We start from the raw sequence: 14466 nt of genomic DNA, 5'->3' as shown, positions 1-14466 counted from the left end.
AAGGGGAGAAATTGTGATGTTTTGTTATGGAAAGATGCTTTGAAATGATGTTATGTTTTGCATTGGTGATGATTTGCCTAAATGTTTTGCCTTAGGAAAGTCAGAACATCAAGATGAACTTTTCATTATAAAAAGCTGCTATGTTTTTTTTATAATTGGTATTTTCTTGACTTTATGGCTGGCTTAAAAAAAAACAAAAAAAAGGGATCGGATCGCATTATTCGGATCGGATATCCGTGTAAAATGGATCGGATCGGATCACGTATAATCGGATTTTCAATAATCGGATTCGGATTCAGATTAATAGTTAATCGGATCAGATCGGATTTTGATAGATCCAACCCGGATCCGACCCGTTGACAGGCCTACATTGACTTCAGAAATTCACAGTCAATTCATGCTGTCATTAGAATTGTCCTTTACTTGAGAATTGTCAATCGAAAACGTTTAATTTGGGCTAGACAAGTCTTTGTTGACTGCTAGCTATTGCAACAACTCTATGGAATCTTTTCTTCCAATAAAATAAAATAAAATAAAAATTATTTGATATTTTAAAAAAATATATAATAAGTTTCATAATTTTAACATAATTATAATGACTTCTATTTTATTAAGGTTAAAAGCACTAAAATTAATATGCAGATAGTATAAAGACATAGATAGATATACAAGGTAAAATATAGCATTCAATGTAAAAGATATGAGAGAATCATTTTTTTCATTTATATAATTAATGAATTTTTAATAAAAAATGAACTAAGTGTTATATGAATAAAAACCTTAAGGGCATGTTTGATTGGGTGGATTAGAACATGGGATTGGGATTATTAATCCGTGGGCTCAATTATCCTATGTTTGTTTTAACATTTTGGTTTAGGATTATTAATCCAATGGATAATTAATCCAACAAATTTGTAGGATTATTAGTAATGGGGTAGGTGTGAAATTATTAATCCAATGGATATTAATCCAATTGGATAGTGAATACCACACTAATTTAATAGGATTATTAATACTTCACTATTAATCTTGTGAATCAAACATGACCTAAGGGTACTCAATGTAATTATGCCAAACTTGTGGAGCTTACTATATATATATATATATATATATTAGTTTCAAGGGAGGTCAATGTAGTTTATCCAAATAAAAAGAAAGTAACGCTTCATTTGTTTCGGCAAAAAGTATTTGTCGACATAAATTTTTTTCATGAAAATGTTTTCCGTAAAAAATGTTTTCTATACTTGGTTGCGTTCTTAAAACTAATGCACTAATATTTGCATTAATTGTGAAAGTAGTGGTGATGATGGTGTGGAGGTGGAGGTGGAGGTCGAGATAGAAGCTAGGACGACGCTATAGAAGGGATGATGGGGTCCCATCCGCCCATCTCCCTACTAAAAAGCCTTGAATATTTTTTTATGTTAAAAATTTTATTTGATAATTAATTGATTCCATTAAAACGATAAAATAAGCTCCCCATCTATTAGAAACCAAAACTCATTAGAAACCTAATCTTTCTCTATTATATTTATCTTCTCGACACTCAAACTAAATAAAAGATCAATTATTAATCACACACACACACACACACACACACACACATATATATATATAAAGATGCATTTGACGCTGTAAGAGGAGCTAATTTGAGCCCACTAAATTAATTAGGCCCAATAGTTTAAGGATGGTGGGCCCAAATTTATCGCAAGTCCAAGATTAGTGGGCCCGGATTTATCACCATCAAATGGGCCGAATTGCTCTAAGCCTCAAAAGGGTTCGGATCCACGAACTTAGAGACTTACTTGGGCCTAGACTCGAAAGGGTATTGAGCAAGCCTAGAGATCCGAGGCACTCGGACTCGAAAGGGTTCGGATCCACGAACCTAGAGATCCGAAGCACTTGGCTTCGAACGGATTCAGACACAATCTAGAAGTCGCTCCGTTAATGAGTCCCAGAACACTTGCGGGCTCAGAGATTTCCGGGATCTACGCACCAGAACCATGGGCGTAATGGAGTTCGAATAAAGGACCCGATCCCGAGGACAGTGAGTGGAGATAAATTCACTCTTTGGTTAAACTAGCCTATACCCGGGTTGAGGTGGCACGATCTAGGGGGTCCCTGAGACTCGGCAATATTTGCAGCAAGGTGTTCTTTTGAACTACCCCTGACCCTTATGCGGCAGGACGTCCTCTAGGACTACCCCTGACCCTTTGGGATGATTGGGGATCATTGGTTAGGTGTGGCTAAGAAGAAGGGTTCGCCGAAAGGTTGATCTCCTCTTCGGGGTTTTTCTCATCCTCGGAGAGGTCACCTCCTCGGACAAGGTGGTTAGAGAGAATATTCCCATGTGCCTTGCATATGGGCTCCATCCTACATCATGAGGTGCCTATAAATAGCACCTGCCCATAGCTTTACAAGGGATGGATTTTGGAGAGATGACTCTTGAGAAAGTACTAATTTTCCTTCTCCATTATCAACCTTGAGAGTGAAAGTGGGAGATCCATGGGAAAGCCTTGCCATTATTTTCTCTCTGGCTACTTTGCCTTCTTCTTCACCCAATCTCTTATCTCCATCATCTCCTTTCTATTGTGTTCTTAAGTTGAGACTATCGAAGAATCTAAGCCTCTCATCATCTTCTAGAGAATTCGAAGTTGTTTTTCAACGATCTTTGAATGTAACGCCCTCAAAATAAACCCATTATATATATGTCATTGACATGCACTATTTAAAGAAAACAATTCATTAATTCATTCATCAGAGTATTACTAAATAAAAGCATTACATGTAACATCGAATAAAATGCCCTACAGGCTTACATCTTTCCAAGCCAACACTTAGATACAAAAAGATGAGTTCTAACTCAATACAAGAAAAGCCCTTGGCTTGGATGTTTACATGTACTAATAAATAAAGACAATTAACTAAAGATAGTCTTCGAAATCCAAGTCCCTTCCAAGCTAAGTCCTTGGAGGTAGCTTATCACCTGAACCTGAAAATGATGTTCCCATATAGGGTGAGCCACAGCCCAGTAGAAAAATACTAAACCACATATAAGCAATGAATAAAGCAATAGCATTCAACAGATGGTTAACCAAGATAATCAATTACTCCATTTTACAGTCTCATGACACTATTGTCTAAGACACGTTTTACTTTCCAACTTTATCATCATGGCTCAGAACCTGGCCAAACTTACCACAGTGAATCACATATATCATATTCACATCCTTCCAATATCAACAAACAAATGAGACTCAAGCTCAAATCAAACACTTCATACTTCCAGATTGATACACATTTTAGTGTTGTATCAATAAAACACTTCTATATAAATAAGCACACATAAAAGTGATGCTAATGGAGTCCATCCCCTATCTCCTCCCAAACAAAATCCGATTTAGAGGTCCATCCCCTATCTTCCCCTAAACCGTGGAGTACATCCCCTATCTCCTCCCACACACAAAACAATGTATGCAAATGCAATGCTCAATCAATACACGTATTTTCTGTGTCAATGCCATAGTCAAAATTAATGACTTAACCAATGTGATTAGTTTCAGTTATTCCTAATCCACATGCAATGTCTACAACAATCACGACTATCCTCCACCGATAGCCCAAAACAGTTATTTCTAAACTGAAAATAACTATGTCAACAATTCAATAGACAAATGATTCCAATTACCCAATTACGCTATTTAATCAATGAATTCCCCAATTCCATGAATTTAACCATCTTTTCCCAATTCCATGAATTAGTTATACAAATTAATTCAATAATACAACTAGGGTTTTTCCCAAAATTTACCAAAGTATCCCCAACATATCAAAATACCAAAGCTTAGAACAAAACCTATAAAATGGAGTAGGAAATCCCTACCTCGAAGAAAACAACACAAATGGTGAAGACAAAGATGAGTGCCCAAATACCAAAGTGCTCCAAATCGCCAAATGTTCAGATTAAATGAAAGCCCTCGACTCCCTCTATCTTTTTAATGAAGGATCTAGGGTAGAAACACACCCTAAGTGGATCAAATCTAAGAAAGAAGGTGAGTAGGGAGAGAGAGAAGTCGGACCTAGGGTTTGGAATCAAAAGAAAATGAAAAAGACTGATCAAAACCCGCTGCTGTGTATATAAACTGGACAGGCTCGCTCGAGCGAAGACATGGTCGCTCGAGCGACCAGACACAGAAAAGCAACGCTCGAGCCAAGGAAGCCTTGCTCGAGCCAACAACCCAAAAGCTCGCTCGAGCGAAAGAAAACTCGATCGAGCGAAGAACTCAAACCCTCAGGTCTGTAACCAGACACACGCTCGAGCGAAGGAACTATTGCTCGAGCGAAGAACAAACTAATTCGCTCGAGCGAAGAAAAGCTCGCTCGAGCCAAGAATGCAAAGCTACAGGTCCATACTGGACGCCACCTCTCGCTCGAGCGAACAACTACTCACTCGAGCGAAGAACCAAAAACCTGGACAGCAACACTTGGTTTCTAAACCCAACCAACCTGAAACAAACCTGCCCAACACATCCTATAATTCCAAATGAGAAAATAAGGGACAACAACAACAATTATACAATGACAGAATCTACGGAACCTAAGTCCGGATACAATACTCAAATGGGAAAAGACCGGGGTCGCTATATTGAAGATCTTCGAATTTTCCAACAACTTTTCTGAACCCTGTCATACATTTGGTGACTTCACTGGGGAGGCGGATTGGTTAATGGTCTCAACGAGATCTGGAGCCTACACAACTTCGGCAAAAATGGCAGATAATGAGACTCATCAACAAGACTCTTCCAATGGTGGTGATGAGAGGACTCAAGTTCAAGACTCACCTCTCATCCTTGAAGCTATTCAAGGACTCCAACACACTCAACAAGAGATTCTCGCGACCCTTCAAAATCTCACCCACACCATGTTGGTGATGAGTTCGCATTTTACACCACCAGCAACAAATGGAGGTCAAATCGGCACCAACAAGCATCAACAATTTCATGGTAATGTTGGAAATGGTCAAAACCATGAAGATCTACCCCAAATTATCCCTGAAGTTGCACAAAATGGTGTGCAAAATCAAGTGTTAAGAGAAACAAGTCATAGCCAACCTGTAGCCCATGGAGCGTAAAATCACGCACCTAGAGGATTGAGCCATGGTCCATCGGTGGTTGGAGGAGTTTCCGGCCTGATGAATGGTGTTCCCGCGAATGTGGAAGTTCAAAGAAGTCCTACAAAAATTTCTCTACAAAATGGTGTTCCATCTATGCCTAATTTTGTTCCACCGATTGTAAATTTTACTCATGTACTAAGTGGGTCTCATTTGGCTCCGACGCCAAGTTTGCAAGTCCAACCCAGTATAGCCGTGGCGTGCAATGAACTTTATGGGACCCAATACAATGTCCTATCACCAAATGGTATGTCCATAGGTGCCGATGGCCAATATCGTCATGCGTCTTCACTGATGATGAATTCTCAGCACCCAAATGGCCAAGTGGCTCCAAGTTCAGTCTTCGGGTCTACAAGCCAGGTTCTGGAAATACCACCATCAAGTTCTCTCCCTCAACAATTTCTCACCCTTGCAGATGTACAAGCCATGTTCGAGCTAGAACGGAGCAAGAAAACTTTACCCTCTTTGCCTGATCCGGATGTCAAGCCACCATACCCTATCGAGATGTTAAGTTATCCATACCCGGAGGGGTACACAGTGCCGAAGTTCATCAAATTCGATGGCAAACAAGGAAATGCTCGAGAACATGTTGTGCGATTCATTGAGACTTTGGGTATTCATGGTTCAAACCACGTCCTCCGGCTAAGAGAATTCTCCAAGTCCCTCACCGACCTAGCATATAGTTGGTACGTTAACTTGACCCCAAACTCTGTTCGGAGTTAGGAGGAGATGGTCAACAAATTCCACACCAAGTTCTTTCAAGCAGCTAAGAAGGTAACCGCACTTACCCTATGTAAGGAAAAGCAGCGGGAAGGTGAAGACATTCTCGAATATGTGAAGAGGTTTCAAGACAAAGCCGTAGACTGTCATGAGGCTGTGGAGGAAAGCTACTTGGTCCAAATCTGTGTTGAAGGGGCATTGAACGGATACAAGATGCTTCTAGTTAATCACAAGCTACCCACCTTCTCGGCACTAATTGAAGCATCTCGAAACATCAACAAACCTCAATCTCAGGAGATCGGGTTCGAGAATAGTTATAAAACCATCTTCAAGTCATCTCGAGGACCTTCTGTCACTGCGGCTTCCGCGTCTTCTACCCGAAAGTCGTAGGGGGAGGAATTCAGAGGTCAGAAGAGGAAATACTGTGAAGATGACACTCCTTTTCCATGTAGTGTTGAGGAGGTGAAGGCCTTAGTTAAAGAATGGGTGGCAGATGGGGAACTGAAGTTGCCTCGTATCGAAGAGCTTTTGCCGAAGAAGGACTGTGAGGGCCCTAATTATTGTGTTTTCCACCGATCACTAGGGCATCCTACAGAAAAGTGCCGAACATTTAAGAAGATCTTTAGAAAGAAAGTCGAAGCAGATGAGCCAGAGTTCAAAGAACAAAGGCCCCAGGATATCTTAGAAGACATGACTATGATGGTGTATGACGACCACATCCCGAGCAGCTGGTGACAGCTTTCCAAATGACCTTGCAGCTCTAGGGGCAAATGTCAACATTTCATAGAAGAAGTCTATCCATGACATTTACAATTTGTATTTCCTGCATTGTCCAAGAATTTTCTATCTTTCCTTCTTATGTTATGAAGAAAGTCATTTTCTCCATATTATGTATCTCCATTAGAAGTTATTTTCTCTGTATTGTATATCTTCATTGTGTTATGTTGCTTGAAACAGTTTTCAATTTTTATTGCCCCTCGAAGAAGAAAGAGGAATAGTAGACTCAGTTACCAACCTGAAGAGACCTTTCTTGACGCAGTAGAAGTATACTGCCACTCGAACCTCCGAAGAGCAACTATTGTTTCCATCAATGTAAGTTTTAAGGGTCTTTCTTATTGAAGAAGAGTGTGTGTTCCCACTCGGACTTCCGAAGAGCAGCCCTTACTTTCATCAGCGCAAGCTTCGAGGGATTTTTCTTGCCAAAGAAAAGAGTGTGCTTCCACTCGGACTTCTGAGGGATAGCCCTTGCTTCCATTTGGACTTCCAAGGAACGGACCTCACTTCCATCAGTGCGAGCTTCGAGGATTTCTCTTGTTGAAGTAGAGTATGTGCTCCACCTCAGACTTTCGAAGATCAAATCTCGTTTCCATCAGTGCGAGCTACGAGGATCTCTCTTGTTGAAGTAGAGTGTGTGCTCCCACTCAGACTTTCGAAGAACAAACCTCATTTCCATCAATGCGAGCTTCGAGGATCTTTCTTGTTAAAGTAGAGTGGGCTCCTACTCGAACTCCCGAATGATAGCCTTTGCTTCCATTAGCTGCCAAAGTAGAAGTGCACATCCACTCGGACTTCCAAGGAACAGCCTTGTTTCCGCTCGGACTTCTGAGGGAGAGCTTTGTTTCTGCTCGAACTTCTGAAGGACAGCCTTACTTCTGCTTGGACTTCTGAGAGACAATCTTTACTTCTGTTGGTGCAAGCTTGTTAGACTCGATTGCCTTAGAGGGATCTTTCTTGCCGAAGTAGGGTATGTGCTACTATTCGGACTCCTGAGGGACAGCCTCGAACTTCTGAGCAACAACCTTGCTTCTGCTCGGACTTCTGAGAGACAATCTTTACTTCCGTTGGTGCAAGCTTGGTAGACTCTGTTACCTTCCAGAGGAATCTTTCTTGCCAAAGTAGGGTGTGTGCTAATTTCGGACTCCCGAGGGACAGTCTTGCTTCCGTTAGGACTTCCGAGGAACAGCCCTTGCTCTCATTAGTGCGGGTTCTAAGGGCCCCGAGGTCGTGGATTTCGATCAAGAATTCATTTGCCTGAAATAGCAAAGCCGACAAACGAGATAAGCAATATCGAGTTCAGATCATGATTCAAGCATTATTACTTAAGCTACAACAATTCTATTGCTCCAAACAAATTCATGAGAATGCAACAATCAAGGTTTTGTCCCTTTAGGCCGTCTCCTCTCAAGCCGATATAAAGCTAAAATGATCGAACAAAATTTTGACATCAATAGCCTAGTGCAAGCATGACATATTTTGTTTATATCAGATTTATCATCATGAGTTCAAGATCCAATCAGAGGGATTCAAAGAGTATCTCATCTTCTCTAAAAAAAATCAAGTACAAGTGTCCTCAAGACTATAATGTTCAAACAACAACATTCAACATCAGTGATTCAATTTGTACAAGATTATCAACTCTGATTTTTGCTCTACAAAGTGTGTAAATGACAAGCTTATAGGTTCAAGATTCAACATATTATCATACAAATTGCAAGAATATATCTTCCAAGTCAAGATTCACAGCTCAAGATTTCTTACAAAAATAAAATTCAACAAGAGTGGTGGTTATCTCAAGATCAGGAGATCAAATTTCAACCCAAAAACTCATATATATATATATATATATATTTAAGCAAAGCCCATAACACACATCAAATTCAGCATCAATGTTTTTTTTACAAGAGGTTCTGAAGTGGGTTTTCACAAAAAGTTGTCTCCAGAGTTTTAAATATATTTTTATATATTTACTTACCCACAGATTTGAGGAAGCAGATTTAAGGCAACAATGATCAAGAAAGAGATGAATGATAATGCAAACTGAAGCTGAACGATGCTAGGGAGGACCACACACGGCGTTGAGTGGGCAAACGTGTGTGGTCGGCGTTGGATGAGCGAGGCCGGAACCAGCGGTGATGTCGCAACGGAGTTGGTGACCACACACGACGTGTTGGAAAGGCGACGTGTGTGGTTGGCACTGGAACAACTAGGCAGACCGACACCACGTTAAATCGGTGGTGTGGTCAGCGTTGGCGGGTCACGGCTAACAGTGATGGACTTCAGTGGGCAAGAAAATATATCGACAGACCGACGCCGCGTTGAGTGGGCAGCGTGGTCGTCACTGGTCAGTTGCGGTTGGGCACGAGACGGACGAGCCGCGTGAGTTGAAGTGGTCACGCGCAGGACAATGCCGTGGTTGGTTCTTGCTTAGGCCGACGGTAGCGCCCAGAGTTACACCAATGGGCAGAGTTGGCAACGGTGTGCAGGCTAGGCCGGAATGAGCAAGCGGCAGTGGCCATCTAGTACGGCAGCTGCGGAGCTTTGTTGAAGAAGAAAAGCAACCTGGGTTGGTCTCTCAGTTTAGAGAGGGAGAGCGCCGCAACAGCTGCGCAACAAAAAATAAAATAATAAGGAGCTATGTATTAGGGCTTTTGTCCTCTTTTTTAAATAGAAAAAGAGAGGGTATAATTTCTCGGATATTCCCTCACAAAAAAAATTCTAAGTATACATATGTAAAGGAGGGCCCAAGCAGTTTACGGGTTTTTAATTTCAAGAACAGTGGGTTTCCACTTTTTAGAGAGAACAGTGGCCCAAGCAGTTTCTGAGTATACATATGTAAAGGAGGGCCCAAGCCGTGGTGGTACAGTGTTTTTATAAAAAAAAAAATTGTTTTGGAGCAAAAAGTTTGGTTATGGTGGTCCCTCACATATTCCACAAAATATATATATATATATATATATATATTTATATATCAACAATGCTACAGATCACTAAATTTCTACCACTAACATCACCATTAATGATGTGACAAGTAAAAAAAACAAACAAACAAACAAAAACTAAGACACAAAACGCATGTGGCAGTGGGTGACCCACTGTCACCTCTCTAGTACAACCACTAATTAGTGATCTGCATCATTTTTCTTTATATATATAGAAAGCGCCATGCATTTTATGGGTTTCCAATTTCAAAAAAAAAAGAGAAACAGTTGTCTTCAATAATTTGGAATGAGAAACGAAAATGGGTTTGGATGTCAGACCTCTCAGAATAAATAAATAAAAGTTTTGCTGGTTGGTTACATTTCAGAATAAAAAAAAGGGGATAAGCACAAGCTCTTTGCCTCTTGATTGGTGGTCTTGTGATTGGTGGTCCTTCAAATATGCTAAAGGGTATATATACACAATAGATCTGTGAATATTCTGGGAATCTGCCAAGTTGAATTTATGTAAGTTGATTAAAGGAATTAAAGAATTGAGGTTGGACTTTCAGCAAGAATTTATTTCTTTGATGGGTTTGTAATTACGTGGGCCCAAACAGTACAGATGAGACCCAAAAAAAAAAGGAAAAAAAAAAAGTCTGATTATTTTTCTGGGAGAGGCATTTAATCATTGATTCTTGGCGATGGATTATCAAAATATTATTATTGATTCTTGGTGGTGGATTATCAAAATATTAAATATAAAAGTGTGTATGGGCCAAGCATGGCATAAAGACAAAAAAAAAATTTATCTTTATTAGTTGTCAATTTTTATCCGTAATTTACGGTGAGTCCTCAGTTTTATCTATAGATTCTATCAATATCAAATATTCCTAAAGATGTAATGTGAAACATAGCTGACAAGGTGAAACTATGCATGTCCGAGAAAACTACAATTTCTCATACACGCAAGGGGCAAATGTAAGAGGAGCTAATTTGAGCCCACTAAATTAATTAGGCCCAATAATCCAAGGATAGTGGGCCCGAATTTATCGCAAGTCCAAGATTAGTGGGCCCGGATTTATTGCCATCAAACGGACCGAATCGCTCTAAGCCTCAAAAGGGTTCGGATCCACGAACTTAGAGACTTACTTGAGCCCGGACTCAAAAGGGTATTGAGTAAGCCTAGAGATCCGAGGCACTCGGACTCGAAAGGGTTCGAATCCACGAACCTAGAGATCCGAAGCACTTGGCTTCGAATGGATTCAGACGTAATCTAGAAGTCGCTTCGTTAATGAGTCCCAGAACAGTTGCAGGCTCGGAGCTTTCCGGGATCTACGTACCAGAACCATGGGCGTAATGGAGTTCGAACAAAGGACCCGATCCCGAGGACGGTGAGTGGAGATAAATTCACTCTTCGGTTAAACTAGCCTATACCCGGGTTGATGTGGCACAATCTAGAGGGTCCTTGAGACTCGGCAATATTTGCGGCAGGGCGTTCTTTTGAACTACCCCTGACCCTTATGCGGCAAGACGTCCTCTGAGACTACCCCTGACCCTTTGGAATGATTGGGGATCATTGGTTAGGTGTGGCTAAGAAGAAGGGTTCACCGAGGGGTTGATCTCCTCTTCGGGGTTTTTCTCATCCTCGAAGAGGTCACCTCCTCGGACAAGGTGGTTAGAGAGAATATTCTCATGTGCCTTGCATATGGGCTCCATCCTACATCATAAGGTGCCTATAAATAGCACCTGCCCATAGCTTTACAAGGGATGGATTTTGGAGAGATGACTCTTGGGAAAGAACTAATTTCCCTTCTCCATTATCAACCTTGAGAGTAAAAGTGGGAGATCCATGGGAGAGCCTTGCCATTATTCTCTCTCTAGCTACTTTGCCTTCTTCTTCACCCAATCTCTTATCTCCATCATCTCCTTTCTATTGTGTTCTTAAGTTGAGACTATTGAAGAATCTAAGCCTCTCATCATCTTCTAGAGAATTCAAAGTTGTTTTTCAACGATCTTCGAAGATCTTCGAATTTTCCAACAACTTTTCTGAACCCTATCATACAGACGCTATTAACAATGAAGTTATTATGTAATAATTCAAAAAAATGATCACTACTACAAAAACAGATAAAGATCACACTTTTCTGGTGTGATGTATATTATTTAATCACACCTTTTAAGTTTTATTAAAGTGTGATCTTTGGGAGTATGATTAAAAGGGGTCATTTTTAATCACACTTTTTAAGTGTGCTTAATAACATTTAGATCACACTTTTTAAATGTGATTAAAAATATTTAGATCACATCTTTTAAGTGTGATTACAAATATTTTGATCACATCTTTTAAGTGTGATTAAAAATATTTAGATCACACCTTTTAAGTGTAATTAAAAATATTTAGATCACACTTTTAAAGTGTGATCTTTGGAAGTGTGATTAAAAATGGTCATTTTTAATCACACTTTTTAAGTGTGATTAATAACATTTATATCACACCTTTTAGGTGTGATTGATAACTAATAAAATCTGTGATAAAAAAAGGATTCGACATATTTGAAAAATAATCAATATTATTTTTGTATGCACAATTGAAGAATGTAATACACACTATATACTATATTTTGAATCATAACCACATATTGAATAGAATAACGTCATATATTTCATAAATGAAAATTAAATATTCAAAAGTATATACAAAGGAATTAAATAAATAAAAAATTAACTGTGCTTACATATATTAAAAAATGAAAAAACTTAAAAAAAACTAAATTCTTTAATTCTTAGACCATATTTTGCATCTTCAAAAAATTTCTGACCTGAAAAATGAAAATACAAATTAATCCAGAAACCGCTGATGCATATGAATAAACTAAAAAGTTAATTCAGCAAACCAAAATAGGAACATTAATCATTTCTGCTTGATCTTAATCCTTTTGGAAGTAACTTCCCTGTTAACAATTAGATGCCATAGCAGTTCAATGTCAATGACATTGTAATTAGGAGGTCACTAATGAGCACAGTATTTAAAAATGATAAATCTCAATACAGCTTGTGTACGATCTTTTTGTGAATGTATATTATTATTACTGTTGAACCATAATTCTAGGTACCCATAAATAAATAAATAAAAATTCAAGAATTTACTCCATTTTTTTTTTTTTTTGAGAGGGGGGGGAGTACATACATTGCAGTTATTATCACCACCAGCAGCAGGTTTTGGAGATGCAGAGGCTGCATTTTCTTTTGCACCTTTGGAGGAAAAAGAAGAGAAAACAGTTACCCATTTCATGCATGTCTATCTACGAATTGAGTTCCAACCAAACCAGAAAATTTGACATAAATGTTAGATAGAAATCTGAAAAAGTCAAATGAAGGCAGATTCTAGGGAGTTCAACCAGTAATTTTAACCAAACTTCAGCAACTCAATATGAACAAATTCACAAACATAATAAAGTAAATAATACCCTATTGGAAATCATGACAAGTTTCTTAGCAACCGAGAAAAGAGCGAGTAACCATACAAAAATTTTGTTAAAAACACTATTATTAAAACATGAAGAAACAGCGAGCAATGAACTAAATCATGATTTTTTTCCCCTTAAAAATTATACCATAAGATTTCCATACCTTTCGTATCTCTATGCAAAAGGAAGCCGTTATAATCAAGCATAGTCACTAACATCATTAGCCTGGTGCATCACACACTTTCGCTTCATCAGGATTCATAAATTTGCCAACTCATATGTAGTTGTTTGGGCTAAAATTCAAAGCTTTTGCTTGGAAGTTCATGCTGGACATATCACACTTCTATAGCCATAGCCCCTCCAGGAGAGCTTGTCTCTCCAGTAACGGAAACTCAACATGAAGGAAGAAAACTAGAACCTTTCCCCACTCCAACAACCCCAAACCTTCTTATAGAGCTAATGGGTGACCAATTTGTATGACATCAATAGACCAATGTGACGAGGAACATGAAGACATTGGATGAGCATAAATTGAAGATTATGGATTTACTTTAGTATTATTTTCTTATATATGATTTATTGGGTTTCATTTATTAAATTAGGATTTTCATATTGTAAATCCTATCGTAATGAGTATTTTTAGAAACTTCAATTAAGGTTTCGTAGGATGCCTATAAATAGGCTTCTATGTAATGAATTTGTCATACTTGAATTGATATTGAAGAATAAGATTGAGCTTGGAGAATTGCAATTGTTCAGTTTCGTTATTTTCTTTTCTTTTTCTTTTGGTTTCAATTTTCTCTTCCATCCAGCATCACAATATTAACAAAAATCAGGAAATACTCAGGGAATATATGAATTAATGATTACCGAATACACATCACAAGTTAGGATAATTCACTAGCTCCCATGCAAATTTGTAGAAAATTTTTAAAAATTGCCAAATATATGTTCCATTAGGCTACCTGCAAGAACTGGCACCAGTGATCAACCAATGGCCACTGCTTTTCTTCAAAAAGCAACTGCCACATCCCGATTGTAGTATCCAATGCCAAAGATTTCTGACCCTGCGATTGACAAAGAAAATCAACAACTGTAGAGTATTCCACATATCCCAAAGTTGCAAAATATGAAATATCTATTTGACAGCACCAGAAAAAGCATCCATTTCCAATTGGTCTTCGGAGAACCGATTATGATTTTCATTTGCAAACAGAAAGAAGAAACTAATTGCAGTCATGTCCTTTGAGGACCTAATCTGATGAGTTTGGGGGGGGGGCATAGCCCACCAATCCATGCATTTGACGCTTTACATTACAGTAAAAAACACTGTCAATTATGTGATTAGACTAAGCCAAAATTGCAAAACAAAATTACTTCAACTCATGGATTTAATCCTCTAGTGCTGCCTCCC

This window comes from Camellia sinensis, chromosome 3 (assembly GCF_055761805.1).
Source record: "Camellia sinensis isolate YWXY chromosome 3, ASM5576180v1, whole genome shotgun sequence".
NCBI lineage: Eukaryota > Viridiplantae > Streptophyta > Magnoliopsida > Ericales > Theaceae > Camellia > Camellia sinensis.
This window is presented reverse-complemented; position numbering follows the sequence as displayed.